This window comes from Colossoma macropomum, unplaced genomic scaffold (genome assembly GCF_904425465.1).
Source record: "Colossoma macropomum unplaced genomic scaffold, Colossoma_macropomum, whole genome shotgun sequence".
Classification (NCBI taxonomy): domain Eukaryota; kingdom Metazoa; phylum Chordata; class Actinopteri; order Characiformes; family Serrasalmidae; genus Colossoma; species Colossoma macropomum.
Window position 1 is genome coordinate 3,057,626 of NW_023494792.1, and position 8,978 is coordinate 3,066,603.

Consider the following 8,978-nt stretch of genomic DNA (forward strand, 5'->3'; position numbering starts at 1 on the left):
AGATCAAATGATTTTTCTCTGCTATTATGACAGTTATTGCACAGTGTAAACCTGCCTCAAACCAAATTTTTGGAAAATGTAGTATGTATACTCTCTTTGCTCACTGCCCAGTCCACACAGCTTACACAAGCAAGCTGCAAAAACAGTTTATTTACAATTCATTGTTCTAGTGATGTCATGAAGACCGACTCATTCACACACATCTACCTATTCAGCCTACAGCAGTTTAGCTCCGCCCATTCATGCTGAAGTTATAAGGAACGTTTCAGCCTGGATTGCTTTCTAAATGAGGCACAGTATAGGGCAGCTAATCAGAGCAGAGCTCAGGTATACATGTCAGTTTAAAGGCAGAACAGCTTGTTAAATCCTAAGGGATAAAGAGAGGTTGGAAAATGTACATATTAGTCTGTACATACTAATCTTGGAATAAATTGCAGTTCTGATGGTGATTCAACATTGGAAATCCTTTTAGTCTAGGCTTAAGCTTAACGTGGGATTGGGAAACTGTTAGGGTAACTGACTGAATTAACTGTAAATAATTTCTGTAATTAAATTCAAAATTAACTTTAAATCATTTTCATAATTAACTATAACTTTTAACTTTGTTTTCAGTGCACCTCCTAAATCACATACAGTAAAAACATTCAAACACCCTTTCAAATTGCTGATACAGGTGTTCTATTTTACATGCGAAGGCTGTATAATCTTCATAGAAAAGTAGTGACCAACAGAACTGGATGCTCTGCACATGAGCCTAAGGTCACCATGCCCAATGCCAAGTGTCAGCTAGAGACTATAAAGACCCCCAGCATTGCACTGTGGAGCAGTGGAACTTTGTTCTCTTGAGTGTTGGAGCTCCATCCAATACTTACTGGGATGAACTGGAGTGATCCAGAGCTAATAATCCAATATCAGTATGAATGCAATCAGATCCTCACAGCAATCTTCCAACACATAGTGTAAAGCCTTCCCAGAAGAGCAGAAGCCTTCCCAGAAGAGAGACTGTTACAGCAAAGGGAGGCTTGCTATTAATATATGTGACTATAGAAAAAACATTGACTGAGTGTTTGACTGAGTGTTTGTCCACACAGTTTTACAAATTATACTTGTATTAAATTGAAACCAGATTATCTTAATGATGGGCAAATATTATATTTAATTACAAACACCTCCAGTCGTCTCTGACATTTACTGAAGTCGTCAGCTGGTCTTCTCACATCGTCTAAATGCCTGAGGAACTTTTCAGTGCGTGTTATATTGATTTCCTCAGCTGATGACTCCCAGAGCAGCCAAGATGAGTTTACCCTGCTGCTCCTGTGTTTCTTTGTGTCTGTGTATTATGATGCTGATTTCCTTCTGTACACCAGATAGACTGTCTCAACGCTGAGAGGAAATAAACAAACAGGGCCGAAAGAGTGATCTCATTGTACGAGACAAGCCACAAACACACACAATCACACACATACAGCACTGTGAAAAAGTCGAAGACCACCCTTCTTATCCTTGATCATTTAATGTAAGTTATTAATATTTTCTGCTGTCCCTTCTTCTGCAGTTACATGTATGCTTAACAGGAATCCTCCTGGGTGATTGACCTCATAGAAATCTTGCATTTGCGGTCACACAGCCAATGAAGAGCAGCTATATGTGTCTAAGCTATGACACTACCTCCACCATGTTTCTCAGATGATGTGATTTTTTAACATTTTCTTCCATCACATTTTCCTAATTTATTTTGACTCTGGTTATTCTTTTTTCTTGGCTGTCCCAAAAATGGTGTCCCTAGTAAGCATGTTTCATTACTCTCCAAGATTTTCTAAGTACTTTAGCAAATTATACACTGGCCTTTCTGTTTGAAGGCTTACCTTTGGTTTGCATTTTGTGTTGAAACCTCTAATGTTGCCAGATATGTTACTCTTTTTATGGTACCCTTGGTTACATCATTCCTTAGATCTCATAGAGTGCTCTTAATCTCTTCAATGGGTGAAAAGGGTATCAAATGTTTTGGTCACATTTCTCATTGATTTCTTATTATTTTGCAGCCTTGTGACAGCCTGCTTTACTGCTTTGTGCTCATGTTGAGAAGCAACAGCAACTGGCTTCAGATGTGAATGCAACATATATTTGCAACAGATATTTGTTAGCCTTTTTGTGCATGAACAAACATATCTGGACAAAAAACAACTTAGGATCTTACTGTTCATTTACTTATACAAGAACTACACATAAAAAATGGATGTAATTCCTACATGATTCGCCCAATATGAAAATACATTGACCCAAATTAAAGCTGATGATCTATCATTTCATAGCCTTTGCTAATGAAAACAATACAATAAAAAATAATAAAAACTGTGACACTCTGACAGACCAGACCATGCTTGAGCCCACTGTGGAACATAAGAAGTTAGCATTTGACATTTTAGTGTGTGCTACCACACTTACAGTACTATACAAAAGTCAGATACCGCCCTTCATTTATAACATTTCCAGTCAAAATGACCATTTGGTACAAGTTATACATTTTTAGCTGATATTTTCTAAGATATTAGACATAAGATGATCCAATTGGATGGGAAAAGCAGGAGTTTTACAAAACTAGAGTTAAAACAATTAAACGATACAGTGAAATTGGGGCTCCTAACAGCCATGCAAGAGCTGGTAGACTAACAAACCTGTCACCAGATAAACAGTACTTAAAGCTTTCGGTTTTTAAGAGAGAGAAGAAAAAATCAGGCGCTAATATTGATTCAAACCTGAAAAAATCCACAGGTGTTTCTGTCCATCCTTCCACTGTGAGAAGACAACTCAACACTATGAGTCTGAAAGGATGCAACCAACTTCAAAGACTGAACTTTTGGAGGTGTTGAAAAATATCCCTGCAGATTTCTTCGAAAAACTGAAAGCAAGTCTCCTGAAAAGAAGGGAAGTCTTAATAAAGGCAAAGGTTGAACACACTGAGTGCTGAAAAAATGTTAGATTATATTTAGTTGTTGAGGCATCTGTATAATGTTATGTTAAATATATGGTTCCTGCCTTTTTCCTGACACTGCCAGATGGATAAACTATTCATAGGTTAAAGGCTGTTTTGACTAGAAATTAAAAAGGCCTCTGACTTTTGAACAGTACTGTAATTAGTCCCTCAGTGCACATCTATAACATTTTAAGTTGCCATTTTTAAGCGGTTTCCATGGATAATGCCTGTGCTTGGTGCTTAGGGCAAAACCACTATGACATTGTAACAAAGACTTCGTCTAACACTGATTATAACATTAAGAATCTGCAAGTGCTCACTTTGGTACAGAAGCTAGTGCATCAGTGTGAAGTAATGGGTGAACAGTTGTTTCCACAGCAGTACATAGACTAAGTAGGTTCCCTTGATGGGTCATATCAACCATTCCTCGAGAGTGAAAATAGGCTACAAGACGGTTATGATGCTCTTAGGAGGGTTCCTAGCTCATGTAGTGAGTTTCTTTTAAGTTTAGGAAACAGTGGAAGATGGTTGTTCCGATGAGATCAGCCATAGAAACAGCTCTGTTGCATGATGGGAGATGTAGTCCAGCTGATATGTAACTGCATATCACCTTTCTAGAGGACAAATAAGTGGTGGTGGCAAATGCTAATGTTCTCCGTGGACAGTAAGAAAGAGCAGTGACGTATGATAGGACTCATTTCAGATGGTATTTCCAAGAGAAGGGCTGGAAGAGCTGCGTCTGTAGGTGGCGTCCTCTCTATCCACACTGCAGCCCGCGTTGGTGTGGCTATCTTTGGCTGATGATTGCAGCGTGCAGCGGAAACAGAAAGCGTAGAAAAAGGCCACCAGCAAGAGGAAGCACACCACGCAGAAGATGATGACGATGATGATGTTGTGAACGTTCATGTAATCTTCCCCAGACGGAAGGCTGGGTAGGATAGCAGGGGTGGTGGTCATGTCCCCCTCTCCGTACGCTGAGCTGCTGGAGATGGGGAGCACTAAACTCGGCATGGAGAGAGATGAACTGGACATGTCAGTGGCCCGTATGGTCCGTGCCAACTTCTGCAATGTAGAGACCCTTTAGCAGCTGCACAGAAAATAATGTGTGGTTTTTCATTAATGGTTCTAGCCCACCGTTATGACTTTATAAAAGACAGACGTATCAGACTTGTCAGGCTAAGCTCCAGTTAGGAATTTGCCACAACAGAAGCCACTGAAGAAAAGCAGTGTTGGAAGCCAGCACCCATGAAGACACAATACACTATGTTCAACTTTTTGACTGGAACTTTAAGGGGGAACCAAAAATTTTACCAAAATTTTAAAGAATTAAATGGTAAAGACACAAACAAAGTCATTCAGTCTGATTTGATTTGACTGATGTTACATGATCAATTCTAGAGAAATATATGGAGTCAGAATTATTTATAATAGTGGTGATATGAACCAGATGTCTGAAGCGTTCAATGACTCTTAAAACTGCCTCACAGCCTTTATATGAAATTGTTATGAACATGTTGCAGTAGTTTTGTGATAATGATTTGGCCTAAAACAGTTTTACATTTTATGTTATGAAAGGTACATGCAGGGCAAAACAGCATTCAAAGAAAATATATTTTTTTTAGATTTAACATGATTTTTCCCTTTTCCACACTACATATAAAACTCAGACAGGTGTAGGTTAACTGATCATTTTGGATAGTAACTAAAATGGCTATAATTGCACTGTAGACATCATGATCATTCAAAGAAACTCACTTTCTATCACTCTCATTATGTCCGGACAATCTTGTAATCTTATTACATTTTGCTTACATATTTTACATTGTATAATTTAAGGGTTATTTCATGCAAATTCATCTAGGGCATGATTGGTCATGTCATTGATTTCCACTTAAGAAATCAAGTATAAAACATTTTACAAATTTAATTTATGCAACTTGCAACCAGCAATTTCAGTACTGTGCTTTATATATACATACATATATATATATATATATATATATATATATATACACACACATAGTAAATTACTAAAAATTCATTTAAAATTACATGGTTTCATATTAACACATTTACACAACAGGTTCATTTTTCAGGGTGTGCTTTTTTATGTCCAAGAAAGAAATCTTTCATATTTGAAATTGTAACCATTCAGCCAATTTTTTATATGTTTTATGGAGTATTCTCATATCTCTATCACACCTGTAAAATTTCCGCAGGCAATTTTAAAGCTACACAATCAGCTCAGAATAGCTTTAAAAAACAACTCTCTCACTCTCGCTCTCTTTCTCTCTCTCTTTCTCTTTTGGAGCAGAGTACTGAATTTTTGCTTGGATATATGAACTAAATAAAAGTTTTTTTCTTATTTGTTTCATGGACATCTACAAGGTGCCCTGTGAGCAAGAATGAAATACTCCGTATGACTTCATTAAAAAAGTTAAATAAATAAATAAATACATACATAAATAAGAAATATCTGGAAGATGAATTAGTCAAGCGTCTTATATGTGCAGACCAAGATAAATAACAAATTCATTAATCAGGAGTTCTTTAAGCAAGATAAGATCAGCCTGATCCAGAAATTACAAATTTGAGCAAAAAATGAAATGGAGCATCTCAGTTTAGCTTTGAAACATATGACAAACATAGTAATTCCTCTATTGGCAACACTTAAACCACATGCCAGAGACAGAGGTACTCACCTGGAATTCAGCACACTGCTAAATCACTGCCACACACAACCTGCAGTGGCAGCTAGAGATGCTGAATGCTTCACTGCGAAAGGAGGGAATGGGAAGAGGAGAGGACAGAAAAGGGGAGAGCGGGAGACACAGATGAAGAAGCTGTTCTCTCCGGCAACGTTGCCATAGCGACATTTGAAGAGGGGCTGAGAGCTCGAACATGACATCAGTTTAGGATGACGATGAGATGGAGAGAGAAAGAGAGAGAGGAAGGAAGAGCGAGCACACATCATATCTGACCCATCTTATGCAGTGACCAACACAGGAGAACACAAACTGGACCTTGGGGAATAAAGTCAGACAGGTTTTCTGTATTTCCAGATGGGCAGAGAACAGAATAAAGCAGTAAAACAGTAATTTATGAAGGTTTCTATAATCACAGCTGTGAATTCACTCTAGATTCTACATGGACCATCCTACCGAATCAGGTCAAACTGTGGCCCCGCAGCAAATTGAAAAAAATTTGAAAAAAAACAATCAAATATTTAGATCTTAGATATTTACAAGCACTATGTCATCTATTTAAAACACTTGTGAAAATAATATTTACATTTTTGTATGTTTAATGTTGTTTTTTAAAGATCTTTTTGATTTCTTTTCAAAGAGAAGTTGAAAGATTTACGCTGGAATGATTATGCTGCAAGAGGATGACCAGCAAGAAGATGGATGGATAGAATCGAGAAGCTTGTGACCCAAATAGAAGGCAGGATATGGTGGAGGAACACTATCCATATGGTGGCCAGGTGTCAGAAATAACTTGACAGCACGGAGTGAATCTGCATCCCTGTCCCGTCATGACCACATGGTGAGCCCAAAGTTTGAAAATTAGTGTGTTATATTAAGAATTGTCACAACTGAAACACACATTTTCTACAATTAAGTCAATATTTTTGTGTTTTAATAAAATATTATGATTTTATGTGTGTACATCTGTTCAAAGCTGTGTTTGCTAGTCATGTACTGGCTAGAGATTTTCAGTTACTTTGTCTCTGCTAAAACAGTCACTACTGAAATATTGGCAGTGTTTCGGTAGTGTTATGATTATTTTTGTAATGACAACATGTAATGTTCAATCATTTATTTTAATACATTAAACACAATTAAAGGATAGGATCATTCAAAACAAAATGATTTTAGTCTTTATGCAAAAGTTTGAATACCCCTGGTCAAATTTTAGTGTACAAACGCATACAACATAAAATGCGCCAAAACATTTGCATAGGACACGCTTTGTTTTATTTTCTTACAGAAAGTTAAATTCAGCAAATACACAATATTAGTACGTTAACAAGTGCAGAAGTGTGTTCTCTTTAGAAAACGTGTTACTTATTAACAACATGTCATTTGAACAGGGGTACCTAAACTTTTGCCTACAGCTGAACCTATGCTGAACCCTAAATCTCACATTTTCACTTTAACCTTACCCTCAACCCAAAACCTAATCCCAACACTGGACCTAATCCTAATTATGATTCATCACATAGTGTGTCAACAGTTTCAGCATAAACTTTAGTGTAAACTACACTAAGTCACAATAAAGTATGTAAAATAAAGTAATCCACCTGCTAAGATGACATGGGTTTTTAACAAAACCGGCTACTCTTTGTGTCCTCTGGCTCATCTTTTAGTCTCAAATTTGCCATTAAGGGTAGTTTGCATGCAGTTTCTGCTGATTAGCATCAGATTTGAATATTCATTCAGTGGGTGCAAGATGGAAACATGCGCTCTGCTAACATAATTCATCAGCTATTTATAACAGTGATTTTTTTCTCTTCAGAGATGTCCAGACAATACTAACAGGAAAAAAAAACTAAATTAACACATCCTATATGGAAAACACACTTCTGCATATTTTCATGGATAATAACTGCTTATTTGATATATTTAGTGTAGTGGGAAAAAATAAAACATTTTGGCATGATCCAAAAGTTATGGCACATTTTATATTTTATGATTTCTTTGGACTGTGTCCACTCACTACAGGCACATTTGCTTATGTACCACTTATGTCTTACCTTTGATGGTGTTTTGAGTAACATTTGGCATTTTCAGCAAGCCTATGTAAACTTTTGGATAGGTAGAAAATGACATACTTCATTGAACAAACCTTCCAGAATCTCACCTTGAAATGTCCCCAGTTAGATCTTTTAACCACGACCAGAGCTTCACTTTCAAACACTGCCACACTGAAAGGTGAACAGACTGAAGGCTTGCTTCAACAGTTGCTAACCAGTGACTGGAGGGCTGGGGAAAACTAGGTGGAGCGGCTGGAGAACATTCACTCAACACAGCACTCACAGAAAGCAAATGAAATTTCATTATCTTACAAATGTTGGCCTAATAAATATTTTTCCCCATTTGATTGGATAGGCCTGTGATTGATTTGGGTAGGCCCAGTCCCGCCCACGTCTACCCATGGCCACACCCCTGGAGCACAGTAATGGGTATTGTTTAGTGTATTGTTTGCTGCACATCACATGCATGGAGCATTGCAAAGAAATGCCAAATTGCTGGCCATGTTGTTTGTTTTTACTTTTTATGATTCCATTTTTACTCTTTTGTTGTGCTTTGTCAGCACAAACAGAATTAACATAATGTTTAGCATAGAATGAGCTCAAAAAAACAATCCAACAGGCTGGGGAGGGTGTAAACATACTGAGAACGAGTGTGATTAAATAGATAGATAGATAGATAGATAGATAGATAGATAGATAGATAGATGGACATGCATTTCATAGATATTTTGAGAGGAATTGAAATACTGAAACAGGATGAGTTATAAAGAATTGCTAACATTTTTAATGACAAAGTCCAATTACACTGATAACAGTTCTGCAGTTCACAGTCACACTCACTCAGATTATGATTGGCTAGTTGATACAGCACAGACAACAGAACTAAAGGAGAACACTTTGTTTCCTGAGTCTCAATCAAAAGTTGAGGCCATGATCACCCCATTTCACTTAACTCACAGCACTGGCAGACAAAGCTGCTGAACATTTCACTGGATTATAGTGTGTGTGGTACCAATCCTGTTAAACTCAATTCAAAAGGGTAAATATCCAGTCAGTCGGATTATTTTCCAGCAGGGATTCTTCTTTTTTTCAGAAGAGAGTGCTAATTTGTGGTGTATTAGAGGTTTGGTGGCTTTAAAACACAACCAATGTTGTTAATCATAACAATCGTCACTGAAAGGCTACATACAGAGACACAGTGTTTTGGACATAACCATGCCTCATTGATCTGGACTGGATCAGACCGCT